Source organism: Oncorhynchus mykiss, chromosome 28 (genome assembly GCF_013265735.2).
Source record: "Oncorhynchus mykiss isolate Arlee chromosome 28, USDA_OmykA_1.1, whole genome shotgun sequence".
NCBI lineage: Eukaryota > Metazoa > Chordata > Actinopteri > Salmoniformes > Salmonidae > Oncorhynchus > Oncorhynchus mykiss.
This window is the reverse complement of record NC_048592.1, coordinates 24,092,717-24,110,148: the sequence shown is the minus strand read 5'-3', so window position 1 is coordinate 24,110,148 and position 17,432 is coordinate 24,092,717. Positions and strand designations below refer to the sequence as shown.

General features: G+C 43.8%; 1 protein-coding gene across 1 annotated transcript in view; it reads right to left on the bottom strand.

The window, feature by feature from the left end:
• Positions 1–9,079, bottom strand: part of LOC110508774 (WD repeat-containing protein 37) — a 35,958-nt gene extending 26,879 nt beyond the window's left edge. Inside the window, exons 1-4 of the mRNA XM_036967046.1 lie at positions 8,922–9,079; positions 8,734–8,831; positions 5,096–5,188; positions 2,181–2,353 (exon numbers count right to left, since the gene is read on the bottom strand). The gene's annotated coding sequence lies outside the window, so the exon portion shown is untranslated. The remainder of the gene's footprint in view (positions 1–2,180; positions 2,354–5,095; positions 5,189–8,733; positions 8,832–8,921) is intronic.
• Between the last annotated feature and the right edge of the window lie 8,353 nt (positions 9,080–17,432).

Below are 17,432 nucleotides of genomic sequence, written 5' to 3'. Positions count from 1 at the left end.
CCAGAGAAAAATAGGTTTTGGCTTGAGGTCAAATACATGTCTGTCTGCCTCTCCCTTCTTCCCCTGGCAGTTCATGTCCTTCTGTTGGCTCTTCATCAACTTCTTGGCCTTCTTCGCCATCTATACAGGAAAAAATACTTTCAGTAAACCCTTAGTAAAACACAGGTTGTGTCCCAAATGTCACTCATATCCCTATATAGAGCAGTACTTTTGACCTGGGCCCATAATAGGGTGCCACTTCAGACACACACAATCATAACATCTCCTAAGACTATGTTTCTTTAAGCCAGGGGACTAACACTTTCCCAATATGCATTGTGCATATTTTTAACACAAGCCAATTCACCTGATGACAGGAAAAGATGAAGTAGCCCAGAGCTACACATTGAGTTATGCCAACTTTTAGAATATTGTTCTAATTCTATACATTCAGTTACATAGCATTATTTAAATATTCCCCCATATAATGTTGTAGTGTGATGTAAATGCATTATATTGCTCATTCTAGACATTCAGTTTTATCGTATTTTTTTGTACATTCCCCATGTAATCATAAGGGGGAGCAAACATGGCTGCCATATAATGTTGAAGTGTCAGGTAAATGCATCATAATACATAAACCGGATAAACTCTATAAATAGCCATCACAAAACTTAGGATCACGAACACCAGATTGCCTCTCGTCCCCCACTCTACCATTCTGGCTGCGGGTTTGAGTGGTGGGAGCTATGGATGCCTCACGCTTGCGTTTCTTGGCAACACCAACACTCCGGGATCTACGGGCATTCACCGCATAGTGGCTCTGAATGGGCATGAGCAGAAATGTGTGAATACACTACAGCCCTCAAACTAAACTCCGGACCTCGAAGCCAGTTCCAATGCTTTTTTCATTATTCCGCTCTATTCAGGCACTTATTTAGACCCCTGCACTACAGCATAAGAGCTGTAGCATGTGAAAATATATTGTCTTTTACATACACAGGGAAAAAATGAAAACAAATGGTGGTCTCACCTAGTGTTGAGAAAACAGTCTAATGAGCATACTTAAAAGGACATGCCCAATTTCCCCTGTTCCCATTCAAATTTATATACCATAAAATAAAAATAGTACAACATTAGTAAAATCATGCATACATGTTTAACTTTGGTGTGGAAAGACATGCACCTCTACAGAAAGTATAGTATTTTGCCTACCTTTTCATCCCTCTTAGCAGGTACTGCTAAATGCAATCTGTTGAGAACATCATGCACCTTCTCGACCTTCATTTTGCCATGGACACGATCGGCCAGAAGTTTGTCACAGGCCTGAAATTCAAGAAAATATTAGTACGAATTATTAAAAACCAAGTCCAGAAAGGACATATGAATGAAAAAAAAAAAAGATCCCTCGTTATGTCGTGACGAAAACTTATTGATTTCATGATTACTACACAAAAGTTGTTTTGTCGAGATCACAAGATAAACTCTAAATAGGAGTGGACGTATTGGGATTTGTGTGTTTTATCTGGTCTAGGGGTTTTGTATGTTTATGGGGTGTGTCCTTTCTAGGTGTTTATGTAAGTCTATGGTTGCCTAGATTAGTTCTCAATTAGAGGCAGGTGCTTATCGTTGTCTCTGATTGGGAACCATATTTAGGCAGCCATGTTCTTTGGGTATTTTGTGGGCGATTGTTTCCGTGTCTGTTTCACCACACGGTACTGTTTCGGTTATTTCACGTTTCGTAGTGTTTTGGTTTATTCATTAAAAACAACTATGGACACTTACCACGCTGCATTTTGGTCCGATCCCTGCTACACCTCTTCAGACGAAGAGGAGGAAATCAGCTGTGACAGTCGGTCCTAGCCTTTTCTATCCTTCCTTGGTGTACCCGTGCTCGCATGCCTGCAACAGCCAAGCTTGAGGCTTCACCCCCACAATTTTAGCAGAGCGCTTTAAAAGGGAAAAGGTTCTCACTTTTGCACTGTTGACTGTTACTCACAAGCCTACAACTTGTGACAGCTACATTTAAAAGGTTATCCATGGTACTTACATATTTTATCCCACCCTATTCACTATATAGTTCCTAAATAGCAACCTATTTTTGACCAGAGTTCTATGGACCCTGGTAAAAAACTAATGCACTATAAATGGAGTAGTGTGTAATTTGTAATGCAGTCTTAAATCATCAATGGTGCTCTGACCTTTTTGACAAAGAGGGGCCAAATGTTGTTGAAGAGCTCGTTGCTGCTGCTCCAGGGTTTGGCCACACTGCTCGAAGACATCCATCACGTAGCACACGGCAGAACACAGATGCGCCAGGGCTGTGATGGCCTGCATCTCAATGGTGGTCCAAGATCCCTGGGGTGTCAACCACCTACGGCCAAATATGGAGTTAGCTATACACATGAAATGGTCCAGGTGTTACTCATATTCTACTCCTGCCGATTGAAAGAGAAACTATCACTACCCAGGGTATTTTATTGAAGGTTTCATATACTGTGGTAGAGGTTATCCATCACAGGCTCAGCATGGCACATGGTTTTTCATCACAGACCTACAAAGGGTACTTAATGTGTACAGTGCCTTCGGTATTCAGATCCCTTGACTTTTTACACATTTTGTTAGGTTCCAGCCTTATTCTAGAATGGATTCATTTGTCCCGTCCCACATCAATCTACACACAATACCCCATAATGACAAAGCAGAAACAAGTTTAGAAAATTCTGCACAAAAAAAACATAAGGAAAAACTTAAATATTCCATTTACATAAGTATTCAGACCCTTAACTCAGTACTTTGTTGAAACACCTTTGGCAGCTATTACAGTCTTGAGTCTTCTTGGGTATGATGCTACAAGCTTGGCACACCTGTATTTGGAGAGTTTCTCCCATTCTTCTCTGCAGATCCTCTCAAACGCTGTCAGGTTGGATGGGGAGTGCTGCTGCACAGCTATTTTCAGGTCTCTCCAGAGATGTTCGATGGGGTTCAAGTCCGGGCTCTGGCTGGGCCACTCAAGGACATTCAGAGACTTGTCCCGAAGCCACTCCTGCATTGTCTTGGCTGTGTGCTTATGGTCGTTGTCCTGTTGGAAGGTGAACCTTCACCCCAGTCTGAGGAGAGCTCTGGAGCAGGTTTTCATTAAGGATCTCTGTACTTTTCTCCATTCATCTTTGCCTCGATCCCTACTCGTCTCCCAGTCCCTGCCGCTGAAAAACTTCCCCACAGCTTGATGCTGCCACCACCATGCTTCACCGTAGGGATGGTGAAGGTTTCCTCCAGACGTGACGCTTGGCATTCAGGCGAGAGAGTTCAATCTTGGTTTCATTAGACCAGAGAATCTTGTTTCTCATGGTGTGAGAGTCTTTAGGTGCCTTTTGGCAAACTCCATGCGGGGTGGCATGTTGCTTTTTACTGAGCAGTGGCCTCCATCTGGCCACTCTACCATAAAGGCCTGATTGGTGGAGTGCTGCAGAGATGGGAGAACCTTCCAGAAGGACAACCATCTCCACAGAGGAACTCCGGAGCTCTGTCAGAGTGACCATTTGGGTTCTTGGTCACCTCCATGACCAAGGCACTTCTCCCAGATTGCTCAGTTTAGTCAGGTGGCCAGCTCCAGGAAGAGTCTTGGTGGTTCCAAACTTCTTCCATTTAAGAATGATGGAGGCCACTGGGTTCTTGGGGACCTTCAATGCTGCAGAAATGTTTTGGTAACCTTCCGCTGTGCCTCGACACAATCCTGTCGTCTCGGGAGCTCTACGGACAACTCCTTAACCTCACGGCTTGGTTTTTGCTCCGACATGCACTGTCAACTGTGGGAGCTTATATAGACAGCTGTGCGCCTTTCCACATCATGTCCATTCAATTGAATTTACCACAGGCGGACTCCAATCAAGGTGTAGAAACATCTCAAGGATGATCAATGGAAACAGGATGCACCTGAGCATTATGGGGTATTGGGTGTAGATTGCTTAAGATATTTATTTAATCCATTTTAGATTTAGTCTGTAATGTAACAATGTGGACAAAGTCAATGGGTCTGAAAACTTTGACGGCACTGTGTGCAGTGCTCTAGTATTTAGCCAATAACACATCTGGTGGCAATGTGTATGAATATCAAATACACACACACACACAAATTAATAACACACACACACACACTGCACCAGTCAAAAGTTTGGACACATACTCATTCAAGGGTTTCTTTATTTTTACTATTTTCTACATTTGTAGAATAATAGTGAAGACATCAAAACTTTGAAATAACACATGGAATAATGTAGTAACCAAGTGTTAAATCAAAATCCATTTGTATTTGATATTCTTCAAAGTAGCTTGACAGCATTGCACAGTCTTGGCATTCTCTCAACCAGCTTAACCTGGAATGCTTTTTCAAGAGTCTTGAACGAGTTCCCACATATGCTGAGCAGTTGTTGGCTGCTTTTCCTTCACTCTGCTTTGCTGGTGACACTGTCAGTGATTTATTTAGAATTCAAGGCACAATTAACCAGTATGGCTACCACAGCATTCTGCAGCAAAACGCCATCTCATCTGGTTTGAGCTTAGTGGGAATATAATTTGTTTTTCAACAGGACAATGATCCAACACACCACCAGGCTGTGCAAGGGATATCTGACTAGGAAGGAGAGTGATGGAGTGCTGCATCAGATGACCTGGCCTCCACAATCCCCCGACCTCAACCCAATTGAGATTGTTTGGGATGAGTTGGACCGCAGAGTGAAGGAAAAGCAGCCAACAAGTGCTCAGCATATGGTTGAAAAAGCATTCCAGGTGAAGCTGGTTGAAAGAATGCCAAAAGTGTGCAAAGCTGTCAAGGCAAAGGGTGGCTACTTTGAAGAAAATCAAATATATTTTGATTTGTTTAACACTTCTTTGGTTACTAGATGTTTCCATATGTGTTATTTCATTGTTTTGATGTCTTCACTATTATTCTACAATGTAGAAAACAGTAAAAATAAAGAAAAACCCTTGAATGGGTAGGAGTCCAAACTTTTGACTGGTACTGTATGCATGCATATATGCATGTACACTCACCTCTTTCCAAAGTATTCCAGCCAGATATAGCTGGCGTGAGGATCGTGTAAGTGCATCATGTTACCTGCCAACAAAGGTATTTGTAATCCATGTTGCCGACGAACAAGGACTTGGTGGTGAAGGCATAGGGCTGGACTTCAACATCAGCTCTGGTGACCTTGGAAAGACAGTTCAGCTCTGTCAACATCTTTTCTTGCACTACTACAATGTATTGTATATGTAGGGTTGCAAAGGGTCAGAAACTTTCCAGAAATGTTCCATGGGAAGTTAAGCAAAATTCCCATAATTCACAGGCTTAAAATTCATCAAAAAGTTAGCTTATAACAGTGAAAAGAAAATTGTGGGATACACAAGGCAATTCTAGGTCTTGAGGCATATTTTGGTTAAACTATCCACAATTCAATGGAATTGCAACCCTCAATGCACAGCGCATTCTACTATCACATGTGCAGTGCACTCTCACTCGCTGATTCTCAAGATCTTGCACACTAATGAGATGCTATTGAGCCCACACTACTACACTGTCTGAGCCAAGGACTACATGCTTTCTGGTAAGTTTAGATTACAATACTGGGTGGGGTGAATATGACAATCATGATTTTTTGTTTACTCGTAAATAGTAGTCTACAGCAAAGTGTGTTTAAATAATTTCTAACTTGTTATCAATTTCTGCTAGTTTGTTTTTTCTACCATGTGTGTTTTAGCTTGCTTGAGGCTGCTAACTGAAGAGTGATAATTCACCCGTTTCAATACATGTTTCATTGTAAAACATTTCTATTTATCTGTACATGGAATTGTATGTTTATTTTTTAAACTAATTTATTTCTAATCTTTACAGGAAAATGCGACGGGCACTATCTGATGTGTGGAGACATTTCAAAGCGGTGTACATTTGCAAGTACTGTACCAAATCATATGTCAAGAATGCAACAAAGATACAGAATCATCTGGCCAAGTGCATAAAGTTCCCTCAGCGCTCACAACAAGCAACCTCTGACAAAAGTCCCTCTACTTTTATTCAGGGTGAAAATTATTAATCAGACACCTTATCGATAGCAACAGCTCTTGGTCCTCCTGGAAGCAGAATTTTTTTTTGACTCAATGGAGGAATGTAGTCAGAGAAATGCAGAATAATGTCTTGCTCGGGCTGTGTATGCAATGTGTATGCAACTGGTTCAACTCTGATGCTCACAGGTAATGTGCATCGGAAGAGATTTCTGAATGTTCTTCGCCCAGCATACACCCCAGCATACACCCCCCCAACCAAACCAACAGAGTTCACGTGAAGGTTAAGCAAATCATAGAGAAAGCAGACTGTGCTGCAATCTCTCATCTCTGATGGGTGGTCGAATGTTCGTGGGCAAGGAATAATTAACTACATCATCTACACCAGTATTCTACAAGAGCACAGACAAGGGACAACAGGCACACTGATCTCTACATTGCAGATGAGCTTAAGGCAGTCATCAATGACCTTAGACCACAGAAGGTATGTCCACTGGTGACAGACAATGCTGCGAACATGAAGGCTGCTTGGTCTAAAGTGGAGGAGTCCTACCCTCACATCACACCCATTGGCTGTGCTGCTCATGCATTGAATCTGCTCCTCAAGGACATCATGGCACTGAAAACAATGGATACACTCTACAAGAGAGCCAAGGAAATGGTTAGGTAAGTGAATGGTCATCAAGTTATAGCAGCAATCTACCTCACCAAGCAAAGTGAGAAGAATAAGAGCACCACATTGAAGCTGTCCAGCAACACACGCTGGGGTGGTGTTGTCATCATGTTTGACAGTCTCCTGGAGGAGAAGGAGTCTCTCCAAGAAATGGCCATATCACAGTCTGCTAATATGGACAGCCCCATCAAGAGGATCCTTCTGGATGATGTATTTTGGGAGAGTGGTAAGCAGCCTGAAACCTAAAGCAGTAGCCATTATACGCAATTGAGGGAGACAATGCCATCCTGTATGATGTTCAGACTCTGCTTGCAGATGTAAGAGAAGAAATCAGTAGTGCCCTGCCCACTTCACTGTTGCCTGATGACTTCTGCCTGATGCCCATATATGCTGCAGCGTACATGTTGGACCCCAAGTATGCTGGCAAGAGCATGCTGGTGCAGAGGCCTATGGTGTCATCAACAAGGCCTATGGTGTCATCACTACCGTGTCTCGCCACCTTGTTCTGGATGAGGGCAAGGTTCTTGCCAGTCTGGCGAAGTACACTTCCAAGCAAGAGCTTTGGTATGGAGAGGCGATATGGCAGTCGTGGCAATATGGCAGTCGTGGCAATATGGCAGACGTGGCAATATATCTCATCAGCCACCTGGTGGAAGGGACTGTGGCTCTGAGGCAATTTCCCTTGTTGACTCCATCCTCCAAATCCCACCAACATCAGCCGCCTCGGAGCGCAACTGGTCCTTGTTTGGGAACACACACCCACCAAAGCACGCAACAGGCTTACCAATACAAGGGTTGCAAAATTGGTGGCCAACTGGGCAAATTTGAGGCTTTTTGAGCCTGACAACGAGCTATCCTCAACAAGGTTGGAAAGTGACATTGAAGATGAGGCCTCAGAGTCTGATGTTCAAAAGGTGGACATTGAGGAGGTCCAGGGAGAAGACATGGAAACCTGAGAGGAAGACAACTAAAAGCTTTAGTTTCTAGACTAGATATATTGGCACGACTGCCATATTGCCACGACACGGTAGATGTATGTTGAAAACGTTTTTGGGAGATGCGATGGATCATTGGGGATCATTCAATATTCCCTTTCTATTGGAAGGATTTAATCATTTGCAATTATTTCTACTTATGATAAGGTAAAAGGTTTATGTTTCTGTCTCCATATGATATGTTACACTACCATCTACAATTAAATGGTATTAATATTAATTTGCATATATTTCCCATATATTCCCACCGAAAGTTTCCATCTCTGAATATTTCCCAAAATGTGCAACCCTAATTGTATGACACATTTTTACCCATGTTCTGCAAATGTAACAAAATGTTCAAATAAACCTAAACCTATTTCCATTTAACAAGGTAAGCCATTGACAACACATTTTATAATTACGATCTGACCAAGATAAGCGTGATCCATCGTGCAGCAAAGCAGACAAGAACTTATCGCAATGCCTCTAACAATGGTTGCCCAAATTGTGCCATGAAACCATTGAACACTGTATTATAATCACAAATTACACAGAAAGGTTGTATTAACCATTGAAATGACAAAGAATAACAGCAATAGGGATGTGTACCTTGTTGATTAAACTAGACTTGCCCACATTGGGATATCCACAAAGCAGTAGAGTCCGAGTATTGGGATCAATTGTTTGTAAATAGGAAAGATGCTGGTGCACTAGTAAAACAACCATTAAATGTAAACAAGACATCAACAATGACAACCGGAGCCAAATGTCTGAAGTATCTTCTAGTACAGGGTTCCCGAATGTCGGTCCTAGGGACCCCAAGGGGTCACATTTTGGGTTTTGCCCTACCACTACAGAACTGATTCAAATAATCAACTAATCACCAAGCCTTCATCATTTGATTCTGCTGTGTAGTTGGGCAAAATCCAAAATGGGGTCCCTGGGACTGAGTTTGGGAAACACTGTTCTAGTATATGCAAACCAGAGACATTTTCAGACATGCATGACAAGCCTTTCATCAAACAAAGGAAATAACTGCAAGATTACCTTGTTCCAGGTATTCCAAGCTTTGCTTCTGTCGCTTCATGATGGTGCACATTCGACCCAGAGAAGCTCGCTTCAGTCAAACATAGTCTTTGGAAACACTGCAAGGAGAACACGAGTGAGAACACCAAGTTGAACAGTGTACATTATCAGTGGAAGCAAATAAGTAGTGGAAGAAGTCAGCTTCTTACTTGTCAATCAAATTCTTTGCGATGTTGATCTGTCCCAAAACCAGCTTGTAATGGTTTTTGTCATACAAGACATTCATCAAATCAGCATAGAACAGATGAGTCATTGTGGGCAGAGCAAGCAAGTAGGCGTGCAGAGCCAAGCACGAGCTAGCGAGATCCTATTGGCCCATTCCAGCAAATATCTGCATATTTCTGTTAGGGAACGCCTACTCTGTGAAATGCGCGTGTGCAGTAACTCAATTCGACTTTGCGCTCCTTCTGAACAACGCGATTTTTAAAACTTTGGCAAAGGCTAAAGTCGACAAAACCTAGTCCACTCTGTTCATAACACATTATAGTGTTGGGAACAGAAAACTGTATTGAGATCAAATATGTATAAATCTAGGTCAAAATCCACCTCGTTCCATCTTCTCCCACTGCCCGCCAGTAGGCTTGGAAACGCTTCATATTTATTCATCCAGTGAAATCACTGGACACTTTAATAAATGGATCAGTAGTCACTTTAAAAAAATGCCACTTTAATAATGTTTACATATCGTACATTACTCATATCACATGTATATACATGTATATACAATATATACATATATTTTATGCCATCTACTGCACCTTGCCTATGCTGCTCGGCCATCGCTCATCCATATACTTATATGTACATATTCTCATTCACCCCTTTAGATTTGTGTGTATTAGGTAGTTTTTGGTTAATTGTTAGATTACTTGTTAGATTTGTGTGTATTAGGAAATTGTTGGGGAATTGTTAGATTACTTGTAAAATATTACTGCACTGTAGGAACTAGAACCACAAGCATGTCGCTACACTCGCATTAACACCTGCTTACCATGTGTATGTGACCAATAACATTTGATTTGAAATAAAGGTTAAATAAATTAAAAAAGTATTGAATAAAGCACTGGCATTTTTTTTTTTTTTTTTACATTTATTTAACTAGGCAAGTCAGTTAAAGAACAAATTCTTATTTGTTTGCATGTAGACATTATAGCTTAATTATTCATTGCAGACAACAAAGAAAGACTGACTGTCATTCCCTCTGGCTCCCCATTTGTGAATACTGCAGTGTCTTATTGACTTTATGTCATCCACCCACAACTTCAGGGGGTTGAGTCAAGATGGAACCGCTGTTGTTTATGTGTGCTGCATGTCCTACTCTATCTTCGTGCTAAATAATGCATGCCTATAGACCTATTGCCTCCTTCGTCGTTATCTAATTCCTATTCAGAAATGTTCATGAAGCCTGTTGCCTAAGAATCGGCCTACATTGTGCATGAGCACATGTATTGTTATGAGGTTGGGAATGTGTAAAAACATATTACACAAAACATTGGCTGGTCCAGTTTAATGTGATTTATTGAAAGACTCTGTTATTGAAGACACTTCAATTCAACCAACCAAACCTATACAAAAACAATGGCATCAGTAACAACAACAACAACCTCATTCAATTGGTCCTGGTATTAATTATGCTATTAATTAATTACCTATTTATTTATTATTTATTTATTTATCAGAAATTTTGCTAGAATAAGTCTCTTGAGATGCACCGTCTTTTTTGCAAGTGTCCAAATACAAAAAAATGTACTTTAACAACTACTAATACAACTAATAAAAACTACTGCCCCAACTTGTTACATCCGTCGTTAGATGAATTAGACCAAGGTGCAGCGTGGTTAGCGAACATCTTCCTTTATTTAAAATGAACACCGAAAAACAACATAAAGTTCTGCAGGCTACACAGCACCTATACAAAATCAAGATCCCACAACCTAAAGGGGGAAAAAAGGCTGCCTAAGCATGATCCCCAATCAGAGACAATGATAGACAGCTGCCTCTGATTGGGAACCATACCAGGCCAAACAAAGAAATAGGAAAACTAGAATGCCCACCCAAATCACACCCCGACCTAACCAAATAGAGAAATAAAAAGGATCTCTAAGGTCAGGGTGTGACAGTACCACCCCCCCCGCCCCTCAAGGTGCGGATCCTATCCTCAAAACCTGACTCCATGGGGGAGGGTTTGGGTGGGCATCTAGCCTCGGTGGCGGCTCCGGTTCGGGACATAGACCCCGCTCTGCTCGCTGATCCCTCCGCTTCCGTGGAACCGGACCGCGGATCGTCGCCGGAGGCTCCGGAACGTGGATCGTCGCCAGAGGAACCGGACCGTAGATCGTCGCCGGAGGAACCGACCGTGGATCGTCACCGGAGGAACCGGACCGTGGATCGTCGCCGGGGACTCCGGACCGACGCCGGAGGCTCCGGATGGTGAACCCTCGCACGAGGCTCTGGACTGGGAACCCCCGCTGGAGGCTTTAGGCTGCAGACTGTCGCTGAAGGCCATGGACCGCAGACCGTCGCTGGAGGCTCTGGACCGCTGACCGTCGCAGGATGCTCCGGACCGTGGATCGTCGCCGGAGGCTCCGGATCGCTGACTGTCGCTGGAGGCTCTGGACCGCCGACCATCGCTGGAGGGTCTGGACAGCCGACCGTCGTTGGAGGCTCTGGACTGCAGACCGTCGCTGGAGGCTCTGGACTGCCGACCCTTGCTGGAGACTCTGGACCTTGTGTCATCAATGGAGGCACCGGGCCATGGATCATCACTGGAGGCTCCGGGCCATGGATCATCACTAGAGGCTTCGGGCCATGGATCATCACTGGAGGCTCCGGGCCGTGGATCATCACTGGAGGCTTCGAGCTGTGGATCATCACTGGAGGCTCCGGACCATGGATCATCACTGGAGGCTCCGGGCCGTTTATCATCACTGGAGGCTCCGGGCCATGGATCATCACTGGAGGCTTCGGGCCATGGATCATCACTGGAGGCTCCGGGCCATGGACCATCACTGGAGGCTTCGGGCCATGGATCATCACTGGAGGCTTCGGGCCGTGGATCATCACTGGAGGCTTCGGGCCGTGGATCATCACTGGAGGCTTCGGGCCGTGGATCATCACTGGAGGCTTTGGGCCCTGGATCATCACTGGAGGCTGCGTGCCTTGGATCATCACTGGAGGCTCCGGGCCGTTTATCATCACTGGAGGCTCCGGACCGTTTATCATTACTGGAGGCTCCAGGCCATGGATCATCACAGGAGGCTCCGGGCCAAGGATCATCTCAGGAGGTTCCGGACTGTGGACCGTCTCAGGAGGTTCCGGACTGTGGACCGTCTCAGGAGGTTCCGGACTGTGGACTGTCGCCGGAAGCTCTGGACTAGGAACTGTCTCCGGAAGCTCTGGACTGGGAACTGTCGCCAGAAGCTCTGGAATAGGAACTGTCGCCGGAAGCTTGGTGCGTGGGGCCGGCACTGGTGGCACCGGGCTGGTGCCACGCAATCAGGACGAGCGTGAGGAGCAGGCACAGGACGTACTGGACTGGGGACATGTACTTCAGGGCGAGTACGAGGAGCAGACACAGGACGTACAAAACTGTGGAGGCGCACAGGAGGCCTGATGCGTGGGACCAGCCCAGATTGCACCGGACTGGTGACACGCTCCTCCAAACGCCTACGTTGCTGCACACTCCTCGCCAACTCCATTCTCCGGTATCCCTCCTCGCACTGTTCTATTGAATCCCAGGCGGGCTCTGGCACTCTCCCTGGGTCGACTGACCACCTCTCTACCTCCTCCCAGGTTGTCTCTTGTTCACACCTCGGTACCGCCGACCACCCCGTGTGCCCCACCCCAAAAAATATTTGGGCTGTCTTTGTGGACGCAAACCCCGGTGTCGTCGTTGTACCTCCCTCGCTGCCTCCGTCTGCTCCCATGGAAGGCGATCCCTTCCGGCCAGGATCTCCTCCCACGTCCAGGATCCCTTAGCAGCCAAGATATCCTCCCAGGTCCAGGATGTCTGCTCCTCCTGGCCACGCTGCTTGGTCTGTTTGTGGTGGGATTTTCTGTTACGTCCGTCGTTAGATGAATTATAGAAGGTGCAGCGTGGTAGGCGAACATCTTCCTTTATTTAAAATGAACACCGAAAAACAACAGAATACAAAACGAACGTAATGTTCTGCAGGCTACACAGCACCTATACAAAATCAAGATCCCACATCCTAAAGGGGGAAAAAAGGCTGCCTAAGTATGATCCCCAATCACAGACAACGATAGACAGCTGCCTCTGATTGGGAACCATACCAGGCCAAACAAAGAAATAGGAAAACTAGAATGCCCACCCAAATCACACCCCGACCTAACCAAATAGAGAAATAAAAAGGCTCTCTAAGGTCAGGGTGTGACACAACTACTAATACAACTAATAAAAACTACTGCTACAACTACTAATACAACTACTAAAAACGACTGCTACAATTACATCTAAAACAAATAAATGACCTATAAAATACAGTTGCATACATACAGTACATATTTACAAATATCTTCACATGGTTATGTTTCTATTAGTTGAAAACACAGTTTGTTCTTAACATTTGAAAAATGGCTTTCTTAAATTGAATGTGATTTTAATACCCTGATTTCAATAGGTAAATTATTCCAGTCAGTTGGGTCATTGTATCTGAAAGATCTTACTCCATGTCACGCCCTGACCATAGAGTGCCCTCTGGGTTCTCTATGGTGTTTTAGGTCAGGACGTGACTAGGGGGGTTTCTAGGTATTATATTTCTATGTTGGTGTGTGTGTATGGTTCCCAATTGGAGGCAGCTGATAATTGTTACCTCTAATTGGGGATCATACTTAATGTGTCCTTTTTCCCACCTGCGATGTGGGATATTGTTTTGTGTGAGTGCCTATGCAGTGCACGATCGTTATGTCATTGTCGTTTTGGAAGTCTCACTATCATTAAAGTGTGGAACTCTACTCACGCTGCGACATGGTCCAATTATTCATACGACGGTCGTGACAGAATATCCCCCCTAGTCAGGACCAAGCAGCGTGCCCAGGAGGTGAAGGAGAGTTGGACATGGGAAGAGATACTAGGTGGATGAGAGACCCTTCCTTGGTGGGAGTTGCCGAGGAGTAAGGGAGGACAGAGACAACACCGGGGTCCGTGACCACAAACAGCCCAAGGGCAACCCCAAGTGTTTTTGTGTGTCCTTTTTCCCACCTGCGATGTGGGATATTGTTTTGTGAGTGCCTATGTGCACTACGTATTTCACGATTGTTATGTCTTTGTTGTTTTTGGAAGTCTCACTATCATTAAAATGTGGAACTCTACTCACGTTGCGCCTTAGTTCAATTATTCATACGATGGTCGTGACACTCCAACCTCATGATATACCCTTGGAATATGTCATTGGTACTGATGTCGAAAGGAGTAGTGTGAATCTTGTAAAGTCTGTCGATACATAAAAATAAAACTATTGGTACCAATGCAGTTGTCTTCTGTTTGGGAGTAACAGCCAATTAGTGATTTCTACATTGTGCAAAGATTGTTATAAATTACATCTAATTCGCAAAGTAAGGTCTTGGTTGTGTTTTGATAGATGGTGTTGCCATAGTCTAGGAGAGGAAGCAGCAGTTGAGTTACTAACGTCTTTCTAACGGATACAGCAACACAATTATTAGATCTGTATTGTAACCCAAGCTTATTGGTAATTGTTTTTTCTAGTGTAATCAAACTGTATTTGTCACATGCGCCGAATACAACTTTTAAAGTAAGAAATAATAGTAAAAAATAATGAAAGAGCAGCAGTAAATAACAATAGCGGGGATACATACAGGGGGTACCGGTACAGAGTCCATGTGCAGGGTCACCGGTGTCAAGGTAATTGAGGTAATATGTACATGTAGGTAGAGTTATTAGAGTGACTATGCATAGATAATAACAGAGTAGCAGCAGCGTAGAAGGGGGAGAGGGCAATTGAAATAGTCTGGGTAGCCACTTGATTAGCTGTTCAGGAGTCTTATGGCTTGCGGGTAGAAGCTGTTTAGAAGCCTTTTGGACCTAGACCTGGCGTTCCCGTACTTGGCACTCCCGTACCGCTTGCCGTGAGGTAGCAGAGAGAACAGTCTATGACTAGGGTGCCTGGTGTCTTTGACCATTTTTAGGGCCTTCTTCTGATACCGCCTGGTATAGAGGTCCTGGATGGCAGGAAGCTTGGCCCTGGTGATGTACTAGGCTGTTCGCACCACCCTCTGTAGTGCCTTGCAGTCGGAGGCCGAGCAGTTGCCATACCAGGCAGTGATGAAACCTGTCAGCATGCTCTTGACGGTGCAGCTGTAAAACCTTTTGAGGATCTGAGGATTCATGCCAAATATTTTTAGCCTCCTAAGGGGGAATAGATTTTGTCGTGCCCTCTTCACGACTCTCTTGGTGTGCTTGGACCATGTTAGTTTGTTGGTGATGTGGACGCCAAGGAACTTGAAGCTCTCAATCTGATCCACTACAGCCCCGTCGATGAGAATGGGGGCATGCCCGGTCCTCCTTTTCCTGTAGTCCACAATCATCTAATTTGTCTTGATCACGTTGAGGGAGAGGTTGTGATCCTTGCACCACACGGTCAGGTCTCTGTCTCATCGTTGTCGGTGATCAGGCCTACCACTGTTGTGTCATCAGCAAACTTAATGATGGTGTTGGATTCGTGCCTGGCCGTGCAGTCATGACTGAACAGGGAGTACAGGAGGGCACTGAGCACACATCCCTGTGGGGCCCCCGTGTTGAGGATCAACGGGGCAGATGTGTTGTTATCTACCCTTACCAACTGGGGGCTGCCCGTCAGGAATTCCAGGATCCAGTTGCAGAGGGAGGTGTTCAGTCCCAGGGTCCTTAGCTTAGTGATGAGCTTTGAAGGCACTGTGGTGTTGAACGCTGAGCTGTAGTCAATGAATATCATTCTCACATAGGTGTTCATTTTGTCCAGGTGTGAAAGGGCAGTGTGGAGTGCAATAGAGATTGCATCATCTGTGGATCTGTTTGGTGCGGTATGCAAATTGGAGTGGGTGTAGGGTTTCTGTGATAATGGTGTTGAGCCATAACCAGCCTTTCAAAGCATTTCATGGCTACAGACATGAGTGCTATGGGTTGGTAGTCATTTTGGCTACCTTAGTGTTCTTGGGCACAGGGACCATGGTGGTCTGCTGGAAACATGTTGGTATTATAGACAGACAGGGAGAGATTGAAAGTGTCAGTGAAGACACTTGCCAGTTGTCAAAATGCTTTCCAAATTATTTGCTAGAAACCATTTTTGTAAAGTTTTTAAATCATCTTGAGAGTTGCTTGTACTGTATTTGCAAAAGATTTGAACCTGATGTATAGAGCACCGTATCATCAGCGTATAAATGATAGTGTTCTGACAAATTAGATAAATTAATATATAGAAAAGACGAGGGGTCAATACTGAGCTTTGAGGTACACCTCTACTGAGAGCAATAAGTTTGGATTTGTGTCCCATGAAAACACATTGCTATCTTTTTTTGTATTTTACCCCCTTTTTCGTCATATCCAATTACGAGTAGAAGGCGTGTCCTCTGTCGTGTCTTTAGTATCATTAACTGAAGACTAATAGTTTTTTATCAAAGATTCTCTGTAATTAGTTATTACGCAAGTAGACTGATTAATCATGTAACCGTAATTACTAGGAAGTCGTGGCACCAAGGAAAAATGTTCGTATTACAAAGTTATCATTTCCTAAAATAACTTTTCAGATATTTTATCTGATCAATTAGTCTTCGAATTAATGAATTATTTACTTTAACTCACGTTAGTCTCATTCCAAACGTCGTAAATTGTTGGTTATCTGCACGAACCCAGTCTTCACTATGAGTCATCCATACATCAATTGTCTTAAATCATTTATTTATTACTAACTAAGTAATTCACACAAATGCATAAACAAACAAATAAACAAGGTAAATGTGGTTACATGAAATGATAGGAGAATGTGCCCTAGTGGGCTAAACCGGCATGGCGGCTTGTTAGACAAAAGGGGAAGTGGGGGTCGACTAAGAAGTCACTACAGAGTCATAATTATAACAATTGAAATGCTAATCCTTTGCACATGAATGCTCACTCATTCGGGAACAATTGCAATCAATATATATATTTACACTCAGTGTGTCGTCTTGATCACTGGTGAAAAGTTCATTTCTTTTGTAGAATTGTTCGTCTCTCTCCCTCTCTCTCTCTGTCGTGTTTATAGTGGATAGTTCAGAGTGACATTCATTCGTTTCGTTATAGAATGGACATTTCGGGACGTTGTCGTTCTTCGAGTTCAATGATGCAGACTAGTAATTAATATCAAAGACTTGTTCTTATTCTGTCGGTATCGATAGTCTAAGAGTTTAACCACGTGGTATGGTTAAAAGATTCAGCAATGGTCTACAACCTTTGTCCTCCTAATGGAGAAAAACATAGTCTGCAACCTTTAGCCATCTCGTAATTGAGGTAAGCTCGGTCTGCTGATCGGGGTTTGGGGGTTTTATTCGGAAGTGGGGGTTTCCAACGTCACTTTACAATTGTAGAAATCAAGATGACACAAGTAGTTTGCCTTGGTCCAATTAAGAATGTTTATCATCAGTACGTTTCACTAATGCTGGAGTGGCAG